The following is a 25601-nucleotide window of genomic DNA, read 5'->3' as shown; positions in this document are numbered from 1 at the left end:
AGGAAGTCCTTGAAAGCTGTCAGCATTCTGTACAGCTAGCATTTCTTTCTGGTTGATATGTAGGTGCATTTGATTTGGGCTCCATTCGCCCTGAATGCATCTCCCTGCCAGATGGGCCCCCCAAGCATAGTCTGATGCGTCTGTAGTCAGGGTTTGGGTGGCAGGGGGTAGAATGAATGACGGTCTCTTGTTTTGGTGACATGCCTCTGCCCACCAAAGGAACTCCTGTTGCAGACAAGGAATGAGAGGTATCATTGTTTCCAAGCTATGACAATGTTGACTCCATAAGCTTTTTAGTTACCACTGAAGTTTCCTCATATGCAGTCTTGCATATGGAATTAGTAGAATGCAGGATGCCATGAACCCCAAATTCTGCAGAATTTGTCTTGTAGATAGCTGGGTTTTTGGTGCCACTTGTTTGAAGTATGTTGTCAATTGAATTTGTTTGTCTGGCATGAGGTAAGCCATCTGGGAAGTTGTATTCAAGCTTGCACCCAGGAATGTAATTATTTGAGAGGGTACCAGTTGTGATTTCTTTTCATTTATTGTGTACCCTAGGCATGTTGAAGCCTTTTTACAAATGCCAGATGTTGAAGAAGAGAGTCCTTGTCCTCTGCCTGAATGAGACAATCGTCCAGATATGGATAAATGTGAATGTTTCTTTGTCTGCAAAATGCAATTACTGGTGCCAGGCACTTTGTGAAGACGCTGGGTGCAGTAGATAAGCCAAAGGGCAGTGCAGAGAAATGGTAATGCAAATAGCCTGCTTTGAAGCGGAGGTATCTCCTGCAAGATTCCCTGATTGGGATATGCAGGTAAGCCTCATTTAAGTCTAGAGTTACCAAACCAGGCATTCTTGCCTAACATAGGCAGTAACTGCTGTACAGTCAGCATCTTGAATTTTGGAATGTCCAGGAAAGTATTTAGAATGGATAAGTCCAGAATTGGACGCACTAATTTGTATTTTCTGGGTACCGGGAAAAGTCTTGAATAAAAACCTTGTCCTTTTTCCTTTTCTGGTACTGGTTGAATAGCCCCCATATCCATGAGGGACATGACTTGATTCTGGGCCTCTGCCCACTGATTTGGGGGAGATCTGGCCATCTGTTTGAAGTTGGCAATGTGTGGAAAGGAAATCTGTACCCCTTGGATACTATACTTAAGACCCACTTGTCCTGGGTAATTAGATGCCAATTTTGAGCATGAAGTGCTAGTTTTCCCCCCAAAGGGGCTGCCAAAAGATAAGTGCTTCAAAATGGCAGAGGAAAGTCATTGAGACTATTTACCATAGGGTGGTGCTTTGCTACCTCCTGATTTGGAGGTGGAGGCACCCCATTGTTTTGTCCTGTAAGATCCTTGTGACTGAAACCTGGAGCCCTTGGAGCATCTGGGTTTGACCTGAGCGGCTCTGTTGGACACTGGAAAGGACCAATTCTTAGTATGCCAGTGCTTACTGAACCTGGGTGGCTGCACATGCAAGAAATCTTTTACAGTTTGCATAGATTTAGCTTAGTCTTCCATCTTTTTTAAAACCTCTTCTGCCTTATTACCAGACTGTCCTGCTGTAAAGGAGCATCCAACAATTTAGCTTTAACATGATCAGGCAGATTTTGCTCCTTGAGCCAAAGCATGCCTTTTTATCACAGATCCAGTTACGGTGGCCATGCAAGAGGCCTCCAAGGAATCAAAACGACACTGCAAAGTATGCTTTCCAACTTGTTCAGCTGAATGCAATAAATCCTGTAATTCTATTTTCCACACAATCAGAAATCAACATATTTTTCTGTTTCAGTACGCCCATAACATGCTGTTGATATTTAAGCATATGAAACGGGCAGTTTAAGGCCCTGATTGCCAAGGTTGCAGACATTTAAACCTTCTTACCCCATCTATCCAGCGCCTTGGAGTCTCTATCAGAGGGGACAGGATTTTTGGCTGTAGAGGCCTTTACACCCTAGGGACCCTGAGAAATAGTCTCAGGATCAGCAGCAGGGTTTTTGAATAGAAATTTGTGAGAGTCAGGAACCCTGTAATATCTGTCTGGCTTACTATGAGCCAGAGGCAGGGAATCAGGAGCCATGCTGGATTCTGAAAACACATCATCAACAATGTCTAATACAGGAGGTATTGCCAAAGGCCTATGATGAGGAAGAAGGAAATCCTTAAGCTTCTTTTTTGATTCAGAGAAGTCCTGACTCCCCCAGTGAAAATGTTCCCTTAAAGTATGCAAAGTCTCTCCAAAAGAGTAATCCTCAGGAGGAGATGCAGATGGGATGGATTCCTCTGCATCAGAATCCTCATAGGGTGGAACAGAAAATTCCTGATCAGAAGAGGAATCAGAAGAAATGGAAACCTGATCTGAAGATTCATAATCAGTTCCTTTCCCTAGGCCTCTTAGGGGGGGGGGGGGATGTTGGGAACCCCTGATCAAGGTAATTAAATCCTCAGCCATTTTGATTATCTGTTTTTTAGGCAAAGGTGCCTGAGCTCGTGGCTCATGCATCGTTTTTTTCGGCATAGAAGATGCTTTTGTCCTTGTTTTTGTTGCTGGCATTGATTTAATATAAAAATGTTGAGGCCTGAAAACACCCTCAGAAGCCGGTGCCTGCTCAGCGGCTCTGGACCCATCCAAGGGAGAGACATCCTCGTGTTCAATACTCTGAGAATTTCGCGGCATACCAGACTCCGAATGGGTCACAGTAGAGGCTTGCCACTCAAAAGTAGCGGATATCAGGGTCTGCGAAAGCGCCTCAATGAGTACCGGCGACTGGCTTAGGAGAAGCTTCGTTGTTGGTTTTGGACCTCGACGGTCTGTCTCTGTCTTTTTCTTTGCGTTTTTTGTGAACTCCAGTAGTCAGACTACTAACCAACGACATTTCAGGATAATTAAATCTTGAACCAAAATATTTAGAAGCAAAAATATACCGACGCCTAATAGTGCGTTGGTTAAGTCTAGCACAAAACCGACAGCAAGGCACATTGTGATCTGGGCCTAGGCAAGGAATACAGTACAAATTAAAATCCTTATAAGGTATTTGCTTCCCACAAGTAATGCAATTATTAACTTTTACCAACATCGGTAAGGAGCAAGAAAAGGTTTCCCCAATGGGGTACTTAGCTTTAGTTTGAAGACTTCGGTTCTGAAACACGAATATGAAAATTTCAGGAGTTGGCCGACCGGCACTTGCAAACTGCTTCTGCTTCGGGCACAGCGCGGCAAGAAAGACTGAATAAAATGGCGTCGGCTGCATGTTTTATACCCCTGACGTCATGGAAGAGGAGACAGCAACTGACTCAGGACCCAAGACTTTGTTATTCAGGCCGACTGAGGGCAACCTGCCAGCAGATTACCCAAATGTAATGACTGCAACAGTGAAACACTAAGAACATCTGCTTCGGGCACCGCGCGGCAAGAAAGACTGATTAAAATAGCGTCGGCTGCATGTTTTATACCCCTGACGACCTGACGTCATGGAAGAGGAGACAGCATCTGATGCAGGACCCAAGACTTTGTTAATCAGGCCGACTAAGGGCAGCCTGCCAGCAGATTACCCAAATGTAATGACTGCAACAGTGAAACGCGAAGAACATCTGACCAAGTTATAAAGGCCATAGTACTGTGATGAAGAGAGACCATTATTCAGGAAAAGCATCTGAAAGCAGATTAAAATTCTGTTCTCCTAAATAAGGACAAACCACAATCTTTCAGCCACAGGACAGCCAGGTCTCTTCTACAGCTAAAAATATACTTTTTTTGGCCTGTGAATGAATTACTTGTCAGACCCTGCCACTACAAGTACCAGACATCAGCTGCAGCAGATGGCTAAGCTAGAGTCATTAACCTAGTGGAAAATATTCTCTGTCTAGTGTAATACCAGATTCTTAGATAATCAAAACTCACTAAAACAGCAAACAACATTGATATGACCAAAACAAAACAGGATATGCCAACAAGCTATCTTGCCAACTCCAAATATAAACTCATCCTACGGAAATTCTTTGTGTGCTGTACACACAGTTATTTCTGCTGAAAATTTTCAAGTGACTTGGCTTTACTTTCTGGTAAAATGGAAGAACACAGACATCATACAAGGTGTAAAAAGTCTGAAGGTTGCTGTGTTACTGAAGCCATAAATCATAGGTTTACAGCTCTTTGTTTTGATTTATTTTTTTCTACAAGACTGTTAAGATCTTAATTAATTTTGCATTTGCAAACACTAGTGCTAAGGAAAAAGAAAACTCAATCAACTAAGCGAAATAAAATATCACACTGCTGAAGATGAATTTTAAGGTCATTACCACTGAGCAAAATGCTTTGAAAGTAATAACACACAGATGCCTGACACAAGGCCAAGATAAAATTAAAAATTGGAAAAGATTATATTTTAACAGATGCATTTCTACATCACAACTCAATGTAGTTGGTGAGTACTAAAACTGCCAATCGGCAATGAAAAGATCCCACAGTCAACATACATATCAGCTAACTAATGTGAACACTTCGGTTCCTATGCAAAAAGTTTAGATCGGAATACCACATGCCAGGACAGCCAGATTCAAGTATTGGAAAAGTACTGCAGTAAAATTATTAAGAAGGTAGGAAGACATCACGAAGATACACCAAGAATGCTCCCAAAGGGGCATGTAGGAGGCAGTCGTTGACAGCAGTAGCATTGCACAAGGCAAAGGCACAACTTTCATATCCAGGAAATATGTAGGCATTAAAGATGCATCATTAGCACACATGTAAAATGTTGAATACAAAGAATATTTAACTGGAATTACTTTTGAAAGTGGTAAATGGTTCACAGCTATAACTGCATGCTGTTTGTTCCTGTCCATTTAAAAACAGTCAAAAAATATTCAGGCTACACTGCGGCCACTCCCCCCCCAAAAAAAACACACACACACACTATTGTGGGTAATTTCTTTATCTACCATGTGCCTTCAAATCCTGCACAAGTACAAATCAATATGCCAAGCAGCAGTGTTTCCTGAGTGTATATGGAACATGCATCACTCCCAGAAGTACTGATACAAATGCAAATGTTTGCTGCATGTAGACTCCTTAGCAGCTTTTGTGGAAGACAGGGCATGAAATGCATTACAGGTAAACAAAATGGTTCCCACTCGAGCATTTGGATGCGATGTAAAGTCTATATCACAAGTTAAGCTGTTTAAACGGTGATGCCTATCTGTGGCTGCATTGCTTTTTTTCCCCCATTATGTTAATAACTTTTTCAAAATCCTTTAAACTAATTGGGCTGTAGCTGGAAAGAGGCACTTGTAGTCTAGTCAGGTTACCTGCTTAAACTAAAGTCCCAAATAGCAATCCTGCAGAAGTATAATTTAGGGATGCCTTTATAAGTAGCCACAAACAGCATAATAACAAATGTTAGCTCCCGAACAGTTTGTACAGTGCAGACTGTAACCCATCGGTCAAGCATCTATTTAGCTGATAAAGAAGAGCTTGAGACTGTCTCCTTGAACAACAATCAGACAATCTGTATAATCTGGAAGTGTCCTCAGGTCTGCTATATAGACCCTGTCCTTGACTAAATTTACTGGACTAAGGAACCTCACAAGAAAGTCAACGTACTTAAATGAAAGTCCAAACTAACCTTCCAGGGCAATAACCTCCACAGATAACTCTATTCCCATAAATAACACAGATGAAGTCCAAAGGGAGTTTTTAAGATGCAGTAATGATTACAGATGGCTCCTCAGTCAATCTCTTTCTATTTTTGGTGCCATGTCTCCTCATATCCTACACAACTCACACATGAGACTCTGGGGTACATTTGTGTGTGTAGGGCACCTCCCTGTAGGGAAGACCCCACATGGTATGGGTTACACTGAGGAAACACCATTACTCCTTGGTGCTGAAAGGAATAATAATTAAGGCTAGTAATGCAGGAAGCCTGAAAATCAGCAGTGGCAGGCCAAAAAGAAAATTACACAATAATGAAGTGGAAACACACATTATACTATACATACACGTCTTTAGTGGGGGGTAATGTCTATCATCGCCATCAGCAACAGCTGCAGATGGCGTGCATGTTTAAGCACCTTACCAACCATGAGAGCCACACCACATGACAGACAAAACAAAGCTAAGAAGAAAAGGTCATAAGACTAGACTGACCTTCTGGCAAAATAAAGGAGCTTGCAAAATGTGTTTTTGGTGACATCTGGGCACCCCCTTCATTTTAAGTAAAATAAAGCACTACAAATGTAGGAACAGTTTTCTCACATTAAGTATTACATGAACTGATGTCCCTTTCTTTCCATTTTTGTGGAACTGTTAATATCCTCTGAAACATGGAAAAGATTTGTGAGATCTGTATTCATTGATTTATCTAAAGCCTTTGATCTCATTCACCCCAAACTTCTACTTAATTCCCCTCATCTCAGCAGGAATTAGCTAAGATGCCCTACCAAGGTTCAGAGACTTCTTCTCGAACACAAAATTCTAAGTCAAACTTGTCTCCTCCCAGTCCATCTCCTAACCGTAAGCAAATTAGCAATGCTCAGTTGGATCGCCACTATTTTTTTTTAAGAATAATACTGTATGAAGATGTCATGGTTATTTAAAGAACAGACACCTGTCCCCATCCAACATCAAAGCAAATCTAGATTTATCTCTCCCAGTTATTCATATAGTTTGCCAATACCCCACCTTTTCATTTTCTTTCTTTCTCACTCTCCTTCCCCCAATACACTCATTCTTTTCTTCCTTTACCCACATCTACTATAACTGTGTGTGTGTGTGTGTGTGTGTGTGTGTGTGTGTGTGTGTGTGTGTGTGTGTGTGTGTGTGTGTGTGTGTGTGTGTGTACACTTTTTAAAACTTCAGGTGGCATTGTCAGTATTATTTAGCTTGCCACATAACATTTTCTTTGTAACTTTTACTTGTACAGAATGTGCAGTGCTAATATAATTTTGGTACAACTTGTGCATGACTTACTGTGGTTGTAAAACCTTGTGTAATATACCTGAAAATGGTCCACCTGGATCACTGATCTACCATGGTTGACAAATTCAAATAAACTCATCTCTATAGAAGTATATACAAGGTGCAAGGCTTAAGAAAACAATAGTTGAACAGATGAAGATCAACACTTTGCTTATTTTATTTATTTATTTATTTTGATAATGAGGTTTTCCACTTCGAAACCAGTTTTCCAGTTCATCCTTTCATGCTTCTACAATGAAATCTTGGCATCAACCCTAGAGTGGTCGGATGTTTTTTGTATGCTCAAGTGCTGCAAGCCTTGTTTTGGTTTCGATGACTGTGTTGGTTTCCATGCACAGGGCAGTTTTCCAGACCATGAGTCCCTTTTGGCTTGCTGTTTGGACTTTGTTAATTTCTCACCATTACTCAGTGATATGACTAGTCTTTCTTGGCCATAAAACTTACTATGCACCTATGAACGAGAGGTTCAGGTGCTTTGGAGAACAGTAATGGCAAACCACAACAAGAAGTCTTGACCAGAGAAGACAGGAATCAAGGAGAGGGAAGGTAAACTCCCGAGTTGTTTCTGTCATTTAAGAAGAAACTGGTGGAAAAGAAAAGTATGGATACTCAGTGACAAGTAAGATGATGTAACAGAAGAGCATGGGATTACTTTGCCTAATGTAATTATAGGCAGAACAGTAAAACTAATAATTTCACTGAAGTCCAGGTTCAAAAACATGAACAATATCTGCCATGTTACCTCAAAGTTATCTGTTAGTTACTTAACTGCTGGAACATTTAATACATACAGTAAACTTTCAGTTAACCAGAACTCAAGCAACTGGCAAAAAAAAAAATTTAAAGAAATATAGTACAATTTTCATGTGCTGCACTGTTTTCCCCACTGCAGAAGCATACCTTACATTTTTAGAGTTTTAAAAAAATGGAAGATAGGTATAAATTCCCTCTCTCCCAAACTGAGAACAGGTCAAACCAAACAAATAGTATAGGGTACAGACTAATCAGGCCTATTTTTAATAGTAACTCTCAAGCAACCAGAAACTACAGTTATCCAGCATCTACCAATCCCCATGGGTGCCGGTTAACTGACAGTTTACTACAATACATTAGCTAAAAGTCAGTCACCTCTTAACAGAGATGCATATAGTTTAATAAAAGCAATAAAAAGATAAGGGAAACGAACACACACAGTTTAAACCTAGGGAAATATAAGCAAACTTCTGCACATGCTCAAAAGACCACCTTACTTGGAAACAATCATGAATTAAGTATCCTAAGAGTGAAGGGTGATGCAAATACCTGAAATAGACTGTCTGGATCTATGTAATGTTTGGACTGTATTTAAAGGGGAAATGCACAATCATCTTCTGTGTTATTTAATGCTTTTGCAGGGAGGAACAGGTCTATGGATTACAGTTAAATATGTAATGAAGACAGTTACAGGAATCTGTTCTAAACTGATCAAAAAATTTAGAATGATATTACTTAACTAAATATGTTTTTCCACTGTTATTCCAATACAATTAATTATAGACAGATGAAGATTAGAAGTTTTCTTATATTTTTTAAGGTGAAAGTATATTAAACTTTCTCATACACCTCCCAACACCTACAGATTTCCTACCTGGACAGCGTTTTGCCTGACTTAAAATTCAGAGAATGCAGTTTGACAGTCTACCTGTAAACAAATGTTTATATTTCAGAAATTATAACAGCTATATAAAAAAGTTAACATACATATGTTATTCAGAATACACTCCTCTTCAAAACAGTCACATTAATATTTCAGCTAGAATTAATAGTAATGTTATATTAAAATAATTTGATACTATGTAAATTTAAATATTATAATTATCTATGTAATCATAGTACACAGACCCTAAATATGAGTGTGACTTTTGTTTGTGCAGATGTTTTCTTCAGTTTGCTGCAAAGCAAGTTTAAGTCACTCCACTTCAGAGATATTTGCATAATTATGATTTCCTACAGAAAGGCCTCACTGAGACCAACGACTGGTGGCAGAACCATGGCCTTAAGCTCAATGTCAAAAAATGTGTCGTCATCCCCATTTGGGAAAAACCCGGTTCCCACGAATTACCACATCGATGGTAGTCCACTGAACACAGAAGGCGTTATAAGAGATCTGGGAACACAGGTTGACAGCAACCTCTCTTTTGACCACCACATTGCCACTGTGGTCAGAAAGTCCTTCTATGTGACACGTCTCATTACTAAGGGTTTTGCATCCAGGAAGAAAGAGGTCATTGTCTCCCTCTACTCTTCCCTCATTAGGCCAATCATTGAGTACAATGCTCCATTTGGCATGTACCTCTCTAAACACCTGCAATAACTGGAGAGGCCCCAAAAGTAGCTCACAAAGAGGATCCTAGGCCTTAAACATTTGTTCTATATGGACAGACTAAAAGAACTCTAACTATTCTCTGTCTCACATCACCTACTTAGAGGTGATCTCTGCTTGACTTACAAAGCCATGTCTGACCCAGCACTGTTAGAAATGCTACATCTAAAGAAATCCCAATCCCTCCACACCACACACTCCAAAGACCTCAACCTCATTACCATAATCAACAGAACATGTTGGAGGGACAGGTTTATAACCCAGAGACTGCCCATGCTATGGAATAGACTTCCCATACATGTCAAGCAGAGCACCTCACTTGCCCTCTTCAAGAGAAATCTTGATGAGTGGATGGGAAATAGAAAATTCACCCCAGGGATCACTCCAGTGGCTTTACTCGACAGAGGCACTGGGAACTAAGGTCGGGTGGCATGATGCCAGGGTAATGCTATGGGCTAGGCTTGTAAAGGCTCCAGGGCCATTAGCCTAGTACACACCTATGAACCTATTATGCATAACTACATACTTAATACACAAATAAATGTAAATATCTGCAAATAATACTATTTGGATATCAACTATCACTGTGCATGCTTTCAGCTGATACCAAGGAGTACCATATAAACACCCTCTGGCTCAAGTTATTAACATATGACCTGTATTCATATTTCTTGAAAATAATCCAGATTTTCTCTGGTACAGATACACCAATTGTCTGAGAAACCACTCCAGACCAGTATAATGCATCAAGAGACCATACCCAAGAGATTTACAAAAATATAATATTTATGCAAAAATGCATATTGCATTACTACATAACTTTAAATATCTGAAATCTGTGGCAGGCAGACCAGAGGTAACACATTATGCAAGCTTACATTTGATACCTTGGAGTACTATACATGCACCTTTTAGTTCAAGTTATTGAAATAATTATAAACATGTGACATATACTCCTAATATTTCCAGAAAATAAGTCAAATATTTCTCTGTTACAGAGGACCCCACTTGCCTCAGGGGCCATTCCTGACCTTTGTGCTGAATGGTATGTGAAATGCTGTTTCACAATGTATCCAGGTAGATAACGTGAACCCCTATCCTTCACACAAAGGCAGGTCAACAACAGACCCTGGAAACTAAGGACCCCTAAGTCTCACTAGCCTCATATGCAAAGCTATGGAAAGAATTATCATAGAAATGATTAATAATGACATAGGAAACCTCCTGACACTGGACCCAACCCAATTTGGTTTCATCAAGGGTGGGTCATGCCTACACAACCTGGTTGTCTTCTTTGAGAAGGTCATAAAGTTCACACTGCATATTTTGACTTGGCAAAGGCATTTGACAGAATACCACCCTTGGGCATTGTTGACAAAATCGAGAGGTGAGGTATAAACCCTTATGTCATCTTGTGAATAACCAGTTGGTTCACAGATGAGACCCAGGAAGTTAGAATTAGGGCATCCACATCTACAAAGAGTCCAGTCGCCAGTGGAGTCCTGCAGAGACTTACCCTGGATCGCTCATTTTTAGCATTTACTTCTGTGAAGTCAAGGGCCTCTGGCTGACCAAATCTGTAGATGATTGCAAACTAGGAGCAGTCACAGAATTTCCGATCGACACTAATGCTCTCCTGGAAAGGCTAGTGCAGACAAATAACTTGCGTCAGACCCACGTGTATGTCTCAACCTCTCAACACAAGGAATCTGGACAAAGCAAGTAGTAATGGGGGGTGGGGGCAGACGACAAAGACCCAAAACTAGAGAAAGATTTAAAATGTTGCTCCTATAAACTTAGAAAATTGCTAGAATGACAGATTTTACATTATTATATATTTTCTGAAGGATACAAAGTCTGAAACTCAAACGACTGTCATTTAGTGATGTCAACCCCTCTTTGCTTTGGACAAAAGAGGAAAAATGTGGACATTCTGCAAACATATGGACAGTTGGGAGGTACGGAGCCAAAATTAAAATGCAAAAAATGCATAAAAGGATCCTTTGGGAAGTCATCGACCCCTGGTAACTATCATATTGACAACGCATCCCTAAGAGGTGACCCAGTAGTCAGGGACTTGGGGACACGTGTAGACAGTAATTTAGCCTTTGACCATCACCTGTCTACAGTAGTGAGGAAATCAGTCTATGTTGTGAAATTACAATGAAAGGTTATGACATCTAGGTCCAAGGAGGTCATTGTTCCAGTGTATTCTGCATTCATCACACCTACCACTGAATACAATGCCCCTTTTGATATATAACTAACCAGGCACATATAAACTGGAATGAACGCACAGATTCCAATCTAAAAGAAAATGGGGGGGGCAACTAACATGTCCTATTCAGCCCATTTGAAAGCCCTATCCCTGTATTCTGTCAAATACAAGCTTTTTTTTTGTATACAAGGAACATCTTTACTGAATTATTACTTATGACAAACAATCATACATTTATATAAATGAAAACACTAACAAAATCCAAGGTACCAGTAGACCAGAAGCTAGCCAGAAGCCTTTTAAAACCGATTTAATATGTGCACAAAACACAAAGTAAACACAAACACAGATAATTAAAATACAGAATTTTCTTTTCAAACACTTCATCAGATGTGGGTCTGAGGTAAATTGACATGTTACATATCTTACTAGTGAACAGATTAACCAATAAAAACATTCAATAAAATGATTCAATAAAATGACTCATGAATACTCAAATATTAATGAATAAATTAAACTTAAAACCAATGCAGTAGGCACTTTAGAAACCTATAAAAATCTGTATAAGACAATGATTACAAATGATTACATATTTAATTAATTCAAGTGAGGACCACCTCAGAGGGAGCCAAAGTATTGTTTTACATTAATTTTTAAGCTGGTGCTGAATTCATTTCTTATGGAGCTTTTAATTTTCCTTTCTTTTACTTAATGGTACAATTTTGTTCAAAATGGTCCTCACTTGAATTAATTAAATATGTAATCGTCTTATACAGATTTTTATAGGTTTCTAAAGTGCCTACTACATTGGTTTTAATTTTAATTTTTATTTATTCATTAATATTTATAAGTATTCATGAGTCATTTTATTGAAACATTTTACTGAATGTTTTTATTGGTTAATCTGTTCACTAGTAAGATATTTAACCTGTCAATTTACCTCAGACCCACATCTGATGAAGTGTTTGAAACAATGCTGTATTTTAATTGTCTGCGTTTATGTGTTTACTTTGTGTTTTGTGCACATATTAAACCGGTTTTAAAAGGCTTCTGACTGGCTACTGGTCTATTGGTACCTTAGCTTTTGTTATTGGTCTCATTTTGGTACCTTGTGGCTGTTTTTTTCTTATAAATGAAAACACACCATACTGACAATTTTCAGTTGCAAACAACATACATCACATACAATCTTCTATACAGTTATTGTCAGTGAAACATTACATAGCTCATTCAGTTCCTTCTTTCCCTTAAACCTCATTCATCCTTCAAAATATTATTCTACATGTATTGTTCCCAAATTACCATTTATGTATTTTGCTCTAACCCTTTTCCAAAAATCTCACTTCTAGTTCTTTTATATCTGTTACTAAAACCACTTCTAGTACAACTCGTTTAGGCTTTAATTTCCATTTTCTAGTAATTGCTTTTTTGGCAGCCATCAGAATTAAACTCGGCAGGGCCTTCCTATGTCTAGACAATTCCAATTCTGTATCAAAGCTCAAAAGAAAAAAATAATTTCTTTATTTACACTAATTTGCTTACCCAGTATTTCTGACAGAGTAGTCTGCAGGGAATTTTTAAAGTCTTCCAACTCATTACACTCCCAAAAATATGTTCCCAATTACCTCTTGCTTCCCCATCACACCTCCAACATTTGTCATCTACCTGAAGAAAAATTCTTTGGAGTCTGCCTGGAGGTATAAAAAAATACCTATTCAAACACTTCCAAGCAAAGATCTTAAATCTTCTAGACTTTGTTGCATATTTGGGAGCTATACATATATCCATGGTTTCTTTGTGAATTGCTTATCCAATCTCTCTTCCCAATCCATTCTAACTTCCTCTGATTGATTCCTATTGTTAATTCCAATTACCTCTTTCTATACCATCACACCTCCAACATTTGTAATCCACCGGAAGAAAAAATCTTAGGCATCTGCTTGGGGTATAAAAATACCTGTGCAAACACTTCCAAGCAAAGATTCTAAATCTTCTAGACCATAATGCATATTTGGGAGCTATACATATATCCTCCCATTGTTTCTTTGTGAATTGCTTGTCCAATCTCTCTTCCCAATCCTTTCCAGCTTCCTCTGACAGATTCCTATAGGTTCATAGGTTCATACTAGGCTATCTGCCCTAGGGCATTTATAAGCCTAGCCAGAATGTGTTTGGCTTTTGCCGCCCATTTTAAATTTATTTTGCTATGCCCTTTTTCGAGGTTAGTATACTGTACCTCTGTCTAACAGTGACACAGAAGTGATACCCGGGGTAAACCTACGATCTCTCATCCACTCATCAAGATTCCTCTTGAAGAGAGTCAATGAGGGACTCTGCCTAACCTGGACTGGGATTTTATTCCAGAGTGAAGGGAGCCTCTGGGTTATGAATCTGTCCCTCCAGCATGTCCTATTTATTTCAGTGCTGAGGTTCAAGTCTCTCGAGCGTGTAAGCTCGATGGGATTTGGATTTTCTGAGGTGCAGCATGTCCATTAATTCCGGGTTGGACATGGCTTTATACGTCAAGCACAGATCGCCTCTGAACAGGCGGTATGCCACTGAGTAGAGTTGGAGTTTCTTTAACCGGGCAGCATATGGCATCTGTTTGAGAACTTTGATCCTCTTGGTGAGGTACTTTTGGGGTCTTTCCAGTTGCTGCAGGTGTCTGGTAAGGTACATCCCAAAAGGGGCATTGTACTCAATTATGGGCCTGATGAGGGATGAGTAAAGAAGCACGATGACCTCCCCTGATCTAGATGTGAATCCCTTCATGATTAGGTGGGCTATATAAAATGTTTTTCTAACCACTTTGGCCACGTGGTTGTCAAATGAGAGATTACTATCAACTTGGGTCCCCAGGTCCCTAATTACTTCTTCTGTACTTAATGGATTTCCACCTATGTGGTAATTTGTGGGCACTTTGTTTTTGCCAAAGGGATGACTATACACTTTTGGCATTTAGCTTGAGGCCATGGCTCTGGCACCAGTTGTCTGTTTCTATGAGGCCCTTTTGGAGGATGCTTGTGTCGGATGGAGAGTCGATTATGGCCCCAGTTTGCAGTCATCTGCGAACTTGGTCAGCCACAGTCCTTCCGTGTTGGCCTGTACCTCCGAGAAATATATACCGAACAAGAGAGGTCCCAGGACTGAGCCTTGTGGGACACCACTTGTAACTGGTTTGGAGTCTGACATGGCTCCAGCAATTCTAACCATGTGGGTTCTTGTCCTTGAGCCAGTTTGCAATCCATCTAGTGACATAGGGGTTTATATTTAAGCTGGTGAGCTTATCTATAATGCCCGAGTGGGGTATTGTATCGAAGGCTTTTGCGAGGTCCAGGTAGGCTGTGTGGACCACCTTCCCCTCGACAATGGCCTTGGTGACTGTTTCAAAGAAATCAACCAGGTTTAAGAGGCAGGATCTGCCCTTAACAAAGCCGAACTGGGTAGGATCCAGTGTTTGTAGGTCCCCAATATCTTTATTTATGAGGTCCATGATGATCCTTTCCATAGCTTTGCAGACCAAGCTAGTCAGGCTTATGGGGCGATAGTTTCCAGGATCTGTTGAGGCACCACCTTTATGGAGAGGGACCACTGTTGCTGTCGCCACTCTTTGGGCACATATCCTGTAGTAAGGCTGAGATTGAACAGTAGTTTTATGTTTGGGTTTAGCTCTTCTTTGAGTTCATGTAGGACGCAGCCCGGGACACCATCTGGTCCCATTGATGCTGTGTTTTTCGCTTTGGAGAGGCGGCTCTTACCTGAGCATCTGAGATGTCAGGGGGCAGCACTCTGCTGGGATAGATATTTGCCCTTTTGGTGGGGAGGGGGGAGAAGTTTGCGCTGAACCTGTCAGCTAGGATGTTGGCAATGTCTGTGGGTTGGGTGTATTTTTTGTCATTTTGGACTAATTCTGAGCATATCTGGGAATTACCACCCAGGTTCCTAACATAACTAAAGAAAGCCTTGTGATTATCCTTAGCGTCCTGTGCAATTTTTCTCTCGAAGCTGGCCTTAGACAATTTTATGTGTGCCCGTAGTTTTTTGCTAATACTGATCAGTGATGCCTTCCGTTTTTGGGATTTTGCTTTATCATTTAGTAGCTTCCTCCTTCTATTGTATAGTTTGTTTATGGCTGGGGTCCACCAGACAGGACATCTGCCTTTGGAGGATTGGGTCTTGGTTTTATTTGGGATCGCATGATCCATGCATTCCTGAAGGTGTTCATAGAATGCGTTTATAAAGGATTCTGCGGTCTGGGCGTATTTTCCACAGGCCCGGGGCTTTGAAGGATTACAACTCAGTTTTGAGGAGAGTAAAATTTGCTTTAGAGAAGTTTTTCACTGTGGTTTTCTGGGCAGGGGTGGGGTCGGGATGTGAATATCCAGTGAGATTAGTTTATGGTCTGATCTTACCAGTGAGGGATACACTTCTGGTCTGGAGCATAGAGTCTCCATGTTGGTGATGATCAGGTCCAGTATGTTTTCCCCTCTTGTGGGAGTGGTAACAAGTTGTTCCATAGCATTTGAGTTTATAAATTCTAGGAACCTTTGGGCTAGGGTGTTGGAGCTAGAGTAATGCTCCCAGTCTATGTTTGGGTAGTTGAAGTCGCCCAATATAATGGTGTTTGGAGAGACCTTCATATTTTCCAGTGTTCTCAGGAAGGCCGAGTGGGGTTCCTGGGTTTGGGAGGGTGGTCTGTAGCAGGCTATAAACTGGAAGGCAGTTTTACCCACTGTTAGTTGCACATGGATAGTCTCTGATGCTTCGTGCTTTGCCACCAACCTGGAGGTGTGGGTATCTTTGATGAATATCGATACTCCCCTCCTTTTGTGGTTCGGTCCAAGTTTTGGGGCGAAAAGCATGGTATGAGGTATAACCTGGTAGTGCTGGGGTGCTCTCGGGAGCCCTGAACCAGGTTTCTGTTACTGCACAGATATCGATGTTCTCCATGCTAAGGAGAGTTTCGCGTGCATCTTGAGGTTTAGACTTCTGGCGTTGAGTAGCATTACTCTTAGTTTCTTATCCCTTGTGTTACCTATGGAGGTGGGTTTGTCTTTTGAGCCTTGCCTAAAAAGGCACTATGGGGTAGCAAGAGCCTTTGCCAATATCCGAAAGCCCAGGGGTGACAGGTGCAAGCCGTCCCTAGCGAAGCATCGTGGCTTGTTGAGCATATCATCCCAAGCTGACAGGCATTGGATCCCCTTTGAATGACACCAGTACTTAAGCCAATTGTTGAAATTGATCATCTTGTCTTTATATTGTGGCATCATTCTTGGTGAGGGTAAGATGCTACTCAAGGTCAGGGTCATACCGGCCTGGGCTACATGCTCAGAGAGCTCCTTTATGTCTCTTTTCATGTAGTCCAGGGAGGTACGTCTCAGGTCATTCACACCAGCATGGACAATGACTGAGTCATATTTGTTCTTGCCTTGGAGTGACCTGAGTGCTTGTGTTATGTGGCGGATCCTAGCGCCCGACAGGCTGCTCACTGTGACCCTCTCCTTGTTCAGCCTGGTGAGCGGGACGTCAGTGTGCCTGACGATAGAGTCACCTATTACAAGTGTATCAGGTGTGTTGTTTAGTCTTAAGGGCTGTGACTGTTTGGCACACTGGCTTTGTGAGATATGTGTTGCACGTGTTTTGTTTTGGGGTAGCGGCTGCTTGGGTGTCTGCTTTGGAGGTCTCTGCTGCTTTGTCAGATCTTTATTTAGAGCCTCCGAGTATGTTTTTGTGTGATTATGTGTTTGGTTTGCTGTCATGGTAGGTCTATGTGAGACTGGAATTGTAGTGAGTGTGGTTTCCTTCTCCTCCTGACTGGTTATGCCAGTACTGAGTTGAGAGAGCTTAGCCTCCAGTTTGGCTATATGATTGCATCTCTCACATGTGTTGGAATTTGTTGGGAGGAGGAGAGGGTTGTCTGTGTACATGAGGCAGTTGTAACATTGCCTCAAAATTCCCAGATTCACCAGCTGGACCAGAGAGGAGATTGACAACTGACCTTTGGACATGCTAGAATAATATTGGGAATTCCTTAATAATTGAAAACCAGGGCCAGTGGGGAGTGAGGGTGTAGTGCTTTTAATTTTTAGTGCTGACTTATATAATTGCTTTAGTGAGCAAGTGCCAGGTAACTTAAGTGCAATGTGTTACAGGTAACTTAAATACAAAAACAACAAACAGTAACTTTCTTTCAAGTGAAACAAGGAAATAAGTACAGTAAGCAATGCAGATATCACTAGTGATCCACAGAAGCGCTGAGAAGCCGCGTATTAGGTGGAATTAGCGTTCCAGGGAAATAACAAGCAAACAAACAACAAGCATATAAACAAAGCTATATTCAGCAGGCCTGGATGATCTAGTCTATGCTACAGCAAACAAGGTGTACCAATTTCAGTAAGATACAGTTCAAATATTCAGGCACTATAAACCTTTAACCAGAAATTCCCAGCTCAGAAGGGCAGAGTCCAGCCTCTTCTCCCACAAGAGTGCAGACCACAAACCTTCTTAATGTAAAATAACTGGCCTGAAGCCCAAGTGCTTAAACCAGAACTAATACACTTTAAGAATAACAGACACTGGGCTCTCAATCAGCAGTTCCCAACTTAGAAGGATGAAAGCTACCTGTCCTGCCACCACAGTGCATGCCACAAACCTTCCTAATGTAAAACAACTGGTCTGAAGCCCAAGTGCTTAATCCAAAAGACTTAGAATGACAGCTAAACTTTAATAAAGTTACTACCAAGCAGTAATAAATACAATTGAATACTTTAGAGAATGCCTGGATTAGTGCTCAAGTTACACAAACAAAGCTAGATCCAGCAGGCCCGAATCCAGTCTGCCACAGCAAACAAGGCGCACCAACTTCAGTAAGAAGCAGTTCAGATATGCATGCACTATAAGCCTTCAATCAGAAATTCCCAGCTCAGAAGGGCAGAGTCCAGCCTCTCCTCCCACAAGAGTGCAGACCATGAACCCTCTTAATGTAAAATAACTGGCCTGAAAGCCCAAGTGCTTAAACCAGAATTAATACACTTTTAGAATAACAGACACTGAGCCCTCAATCAGCAGTTCCCAACCTAGAAGGATGTAAGCTCACTACAGTGCAGACCACAAACCCTCTCAGTGCAAAACAACTGGTCCGAAGCCCAAGTGTTTAAGCCAGAAGGCTTAGAATGAGTTACACCAAGCAGTAATAAATACAATTGTGTACTTTTAAGATGATGCAAAAGTAAAAAAAAGTAGGTAGAAACACAAGTACAGTAAAAGCAGATGAAATTTTTTTTTTTTTCTCCTGAACAAGTGCTAAGATCAAAGAAACAGATTTGAGTGCTGAAACTAGAAAACTGGCTAGTTATAGGGAAAAAAACTAAGCTAGAAGGCTTCCCTCCAACACAGAAGGGCTTGGGGGCTCAGAAGCCTACAAATAGTCTATACCACTTAACAGGAAAGGCAGGAAACAAGCTTAAATTTTTTTTTTCCCTGTTTCCCAGATGCTCTCTTTGTACACACTAGGAGTGCCTGAAATCAGAATATGATCTCACAGCACTCAGTTGAGTGAGCAAATGAGATGGGCCCAGAAGGAGTATCCAAACACAAATTTACAAGAGGGGCGGGCAGCTGCAAGGCCACTAAGATTAACACCAAAACAAAAACAGGGTGGGTGGGACCAACTGAAGAGCAGAGTGAAAACTTCCAGTTGAGCTAATATTCCTTCCACACAGTTAAAATCAATTTAAATACTGTATTTTTTGAAGAAAAAAAAAAGCAGATAAAGGTACTTAAATTCTCTTATACGTCCAGTTGAATATAGCAAGTTCTTAGCCGGCCAAAGCTGAGGTTTTTAAGCAGAAAATATTTCACACTGTACCACTTAAATAGGCAAGGACAGGAAATCAAAGAATGTGACTACCCCCACACCTGTAATTACTAGCAAATAACAAAATTCAGCAAACACTGACTAACTTCCAGTTCAGCTAATATTCCTTCCACACTGAAGAGCAGAGTGAAAACTTCCAGTTGAGCTAATATTCCTTCCACACAGTTAAAATCAATTTAAATACTGTATTTTTTGAAAAAAAAAAAAGCAGATAAAGGTACTTAAATTCGCTTATACGTCCAGTTGAATATAGCAAGTTCTTAGCCGGCCAAAGCTGAGGTTTTTAAGCAGAAAATATTTCACACTGTACCACTTAAATAGGCAAGGACAGGAAATCAAAGAATGTGACTACCCCCACACCTGTAATTACTAGCAAATAACAAAATTCAGCAAACACTGACTAACTTCCAGTTCAGCTAATATTCCTTCCACACTGAAGAGCAGAGTGATAACTTCCAGTTGAGCTAATATTCCTTCCACACAGTTAAAATCAATTTAAATACTGTATTTTTTGAAAAAAAAAAAGCAGATAAAGGTACTTAAATTCTCTTATACGTCCAGTTGAATATAGCAAGTTCTTATCCGGCCAAAGCTGAGGCTTTTAAGCAGAAAATATTTCACACTGTACCACTTAAATAGGCAAGGACAGGAAATCAAAGAATGTGACTACCCCCACACCTGTAATTACTAGCAAATAACAAAATTCAGCAAACACTGACTAACTTCCAGTTCAGCTAATATTCCTTCCACACTGAAGAGCAGAGTGAAAACTTCCAGTTGAGCTAATATTCCTTCCACACAGTTAAAATCAATTTAAATACTGTATTTTTTTTGAAGAAAAAAAAGCAGATAAAGGTACTTAAATTCTCTTATACGTCCAGTTGAATATAGCAAGTTCTTATCCAGCCAAAGCTGAGGTTTTTAAGCAGAAAATATTTCACACTGTACCACTTAAATAGGCAAGGACAGGAAATCAAAGAATGTGACTACCCCCACACCTGTAATTACTAGCAAATAACAAAATTCAGCAAACACTGACTAACTTCCAGTTCAGCTAATATTCCTTCCACACTGAAGAGCAGAGTGAAAACTTCCAGTTGAGCTAATATTCCTTCCACACAGTTAAAATCAATTTAAATACTGTATTTATTTGAAAAAAAAGCAGATAAAGGTACTTAAATTCTCTTATATGTCCAGTTGAATATAGCAAGTTCTTAGCCGGCCAAAGCTGAGGTGTTTAAGCAGAAAATATTTCACACTGTACCACTTAAATAGGCAAGGACAGGAAATCAAAGAATGTGACTACCCCCACACCTGTAATTACTAGCAAATAACAAAATTCAGCAAACACTGACTAACTTCCAGTTCAGCTAATATTCCTTCCACACTGAAGAGCAGAGTGAAAACTTCCAGTTGAGCTAATATTCCTTCCACACAGTTAAAATCAATTTAAATACTGTATTTTTTTGAAAAAAAAAAAAGCAGATAAAGGTACTTAAATTCTCTTATATGTCCAGTTGAATATAGCAAGTTCTTAGCCGGCCAAAGCTGAGGTTTTTAAGCAGAAAATATTTCACACTGTACCACTTAAATAGGCAAGGATAGGAAATCAAAGAATGTGACTACCCCCACACCTGTAATTACTAGCAAATAACAAAATTCAGCAAACACTGACTAACTTCCAGTTCAGCTAATATTCCTTCCACACTGAAGAGCAGAGTGAAAACTTCCAGTTGAGCTAATATTCCTTCCACACAGTTAAAATCAATTTAAATACTGTATTTTTTGAAAAAAAAAGCAGATAAAGGTACTTAAATTCTCTTATACGTCCAGTTGAATATAGCAAGTTCTTATCCGGCCAAAGCTGAGGTTTTTAAGCAGAAAATATTTCACACTGTACCACTTAAATAGGCAAGGACAGGAAATCAAAGAATGTGACTACCCCCACACCTGTAATTACTAGCAAATAACAAAATTCAGCAAACACTGACTAACTTCCAGTTCAGCTAATATTCCTTCCACACTGAAGAGCAGAGTGAAAACTTCCAGTTGAGCTAATATTCCTTCCACACAGTTAAAATCAATTTAAATACTGTATTTTTTTGAAAAAAAAAGCAGATAAAGGTACTTAAATTCTCTTATATGTCCAGTTGAATATAGCAAGTTCTTAGCCGGCCAAAGCTGAGGTTTTTAAGCGTTATTAAACAATATTTTTATATGTATATATATATAGTTATAGTTATATATGTAGTTATATATGTATATATATAGTTATAGTTATATATGTATATATATAGTTATTAAACAATATTTTATACGTCTTAATTATCCCTTTTCAACAGCAGTCTCTGTTCTACATTTGACTAAAAACTACCATTGTTGGTCTTTCACTTAGGGTCCTCCTATTCCTTTCTTTTTGTCTGTACTCTGATACCAGTCCTCGACAGGGAAGACAATCTCTAGCCTGCAGTCCAAATGAATTTTTGGCCTCTTCCCATTCTGTTACCTTCACCTCTCCAATTATTTGTTTCCAATACCTTGGTTTCCTTTGCCAGTTTTCTCGACTAAATTCCAGCCCCCTCTTGTCTATTGTCTGTACCCCTAATTAAAATCATCCCCATCAGCATAATCTCTTTTCTCCTTTCCCATGTTGGTGTAGGCCTTGGAATACTTTCTGCTACTTTATGAATATGATATTCTGTATGACTATTGTTATTCTCCTTAAAGGTCTGCATCCAAAATCCCAGTCTCTCATTGTTTTGAGCTTCCCTTCAGTTTCCTCATCCCTTTATATTTTAAATTATAGCTTTTGCTCATGTCATGTATAGCAGCCTTAACTGTGTAGTTCTGAAATATCTTTCAATTCAGGTAATCCCAAACCACTTTGTTCTACTGTAAAGAGCAATTTATTCTACTTGACTCTTGCCCTCTTCCCCTCCCAGATAAAATCCTTCAACTCTATTAATTGACATCTACAACTTCTCTGACTGATAAAAATATGCCTGACCTGTATATAAAACTAAAGGGACTAAAAACATTTTCACTGCTCATCTGGTTATCCATATCCATAAAACAGAGCTTCCAATTTCTCAGTTTCTATATTGTCTTTTGTTTAGTCTCTTCCCATATATCCTTAGCTGCCATAACAATATCCCTTTTAACCCATACTCCTAAGTACTTCATTTTATCATGTCACCACAAATATGGCTATTGCTGAACCAATTCATGTGTGGGTACATGTTTTACAGCTACTGACTTTGTTTTATCTTTATTCATTTTTTTATTCTGAAAAGACCTGAAACTGTTTCAGAATGTTCCACATCACTGAAATGTCCTTTTCTGGTTTTATCAGGAGCAAAATAATATCATCTGCCAATAAAGACAACTTTTCTTAATTACCACATCAATTACATACTTCAATTTCTGACTCCCTTATTTTTTTGCCAATGGTTCTAAATATAACACAAATAACAAAGGGAAACAGGACTTCCCTGCTTAGTTCCGATGTCCAAACAAAACTTAGCAGATAGAAACCCACCTCTCCCCACTTTAATTTTTACTTCTGATCCCGCATATATTCTCCTAAATAACCTTATTAATTTGTCAGGGAATAAAACTGCTTCCACTGTCCTACTCATAAAATCCCAGTGTACTCTGTCAAATGCTTTCTCTGCATCGAGTCTGAACAACACTAGTGGTATTTTCTTTCATTCTGCTTCCCTTTGGATCATCACTGTTTTATTAATGTTATCAAACATCTGCCTTCCCACCACAAAACAGACTTGGAATACTGAAACAGGTAACTGCAAAAACAGGAATGCAGCCAAGAGGGCTTGAGGCACGTACACAGTAGTAGTTTCCAAGTTTAATCTTCAGACTTTGCTTCAAACAAATGATAAAAACAATAAAAAACAGTAACCATAAAGTGCTTTCCGTCTCACCCCTTAGTTAGACTTCATCAGACCCACCACAAAACCACATGGATCCCAATCTATCAATTTTGGCATCACCTCTGCCATTCTTTTAGCAATCATAGGCATCACCTTTGCCTCTCGTTTAGCAATTACAGATACAAGCACTTTATAATCATGGTTTAGAATCTAAGTCGGTCTATATAAAGCTGGGTCTGACAGATCTTTACTGTCTTTAGGTAATAACAGCTATCACAGCTTTCTTCCAAGATACTGGTACTTCTTTTAAAATATTGTTCATAGGTAGGTACTAGGCTATCGGCCCAAGGGCCTAAGTAAGCCTAGGCAATAAGGTTCCCTGGCTTACGCCACCCAAAAAAGTTAAATTTCCTGTGCCCCTGTCGAGCAGAGCCACAGAAGTGATCCCCGGGGTGTATTTCCTGCTGCCCATCCAGTAATCAAGATTTTTCTTGAAGAGTGCTAATAAGGAACTTTGCTCAACACAGATGGGTAGCTTGTTCCAGAGTATAGGAAGTCTCTGGGACAGAAATCTATCCTTCCAGCATGTCCTGTTTATTGTGGTGACAAGGTTTAGGTCCCTAGAGCGTGTAGCTCAGAGTGACTGGGATTTCTTTAGGTGTAGCATGTCCAACAGCTCTGGGTTTAACATAGCTTTATAGGTTAGGCAGAGCTCTCCTCAGAGTAGGCAATATGCTACAGAGTAAAGCTGGAGTTTTTTGAGAAGGTCAATGTAGGACATCTGTTTGAGGCCAGTAATCCTCTTTGTTAGGTACTTCTGTGGCCTTTCCAGCTGCTGCAGATGTCTTGTGAGGTACATTCCAAAGGGGGTGTTGTACTCTATAATGGGTCTAATGAGAGTCGAGAAGAGGGGAACAATGACCTTTTTTTTTCCTGGATGAGTATCCTTTTGTGATTAGGTGTGCCACATAGAAGGATTTCCTGACTACTATAGTGATGTGATTATCAAAGGAGAGACTACTGTCTACCTGGGTCCCAAGGTCTCCTATCACACATTTGGCATTAAGTAGACTGCCGTTTATGTGGTAGTTCATGGGTACAGAGTTTTTACCAAAGGGGATGACAGTGCACTTTTTGGCATTGAGCTTGAGGCCATGCCTCTGACACCAGGCATCTGTCTCAGTGAGGCCCTTCTGTAGGATGTCCACATCATTTGGGGACTCAACTATGGCTCCTAGTTTGCAGTCATCTGCGAACTTCGTTAGCCAGAGGCCTTCTGTGTTAGCCTGTACTTCAGAGAAGTAGACACCAAACAGGAGAGGTCCCAGGACTGAACCCTGTGGTACTCCACTTCTCACTGGTTTGAAGTCAGATTTGGAGTCTGCAACTTTTACAGTGTGGGTTCTGTCAGTGAGCCAGTTGGTAACCCATCTTGTGATGTAGGGATTTATACCTGGTTTAGTGAGTTTAGCTATAATTCTAGAATGGGGGATGGTGTTGAAAGCCTTGGCGAGGTCAAGATAGGCTGTGTGAATCACCTTACCCTTGTCTACGGCTTTGGTGAATGCCTCAAAGAAGTCGATCTGCTTTTCACAAACCTGAAGTGGGTGGAGTCCAGAGTTTGGAGGTTACCAATGTCTTTGTTTATGAGTTCCATAATGATATGTTCCATGGCCTTGCAGACCAGGCTCATCAGGCTAATAGGACGATAGTTCCCAGGATCAGTGGTGGCTCCCTCTTTGTGGAGTGGGATAACTGTTGCTGTGCACCATTCAGTGGGCACAAAGCCTGATGTGAGACTATGACTGAACATGGTGCTTTTGGTGGGGAGCCAGTTCGTTCTGACGTTTGTGTAAAATGCAGCCCGGGATGTTGTCCAGTCCCATGGATGCTGTGTTTTTGGTTTTAGAGTGTGCAGCTTTTACCTGCATAGATGTGATTACAGGGATTCTGCATTCTTCCTGTATAGATATGGGCCCTTTAGGGGGTGAGAGGGGGGGTAAAGTTAGCACTGAACCTATCTGCCAGGATGTTGGCAATATCAGTTGGTTCTGTAATTTTTGTGTCCTTGTGCTATAACTCAGAGCAAATCTGGGTGTTGCCATTGAGATTCTTGACATAGCTATAGAATGCTTTGTGGTTCCCCTTAGAATCAGTGATGATTCTGTTTTCATAGCTAGCTTTGGAGGATCTTATAGGTTCATAGGTTGGTACTAGGCTATCGGCCCTAGGGCCTATACAAGCCTAGCCATAACAATTCCCTGGCTATTTCTTCCCAC

The 25601-nt window shown here is 40.2% G+C and overlaps 1 protein-coding gene across 1 annotated transcript in view; it reads right to left on the bottom strand.

Annotated features, from left to right (window-relative positions):
• Positions 1 to 25601, bottom strand: part of FGD6 (FYVE, RhoGEF and PH domain containing 6) — a 1320563-nt gene that overhangs the window by 754622 nt on the left and 540340 nt on the right. The gene's annotated exons all lie outside the window — the stretch shown is intronic.

The sequence above is a fragment of the Protopterus annectens genome, chromosome 11.part0 (genome assembly GCF_019279795.1).
Source record: "Protopterus annectens isolate FY-2018-M chromosome 11.part0, PAN1.0, whole genome shotgun sequence".
NCBI classification, from domain to species: Eukaryota; Metazoa; Chordata; order Ceratodontiformes; family Protopteridae; genus Protopterus; species Protopterus annectens.
This window is presented reverse-complemented; position numbering and strand designations above follow the sequence as displayed.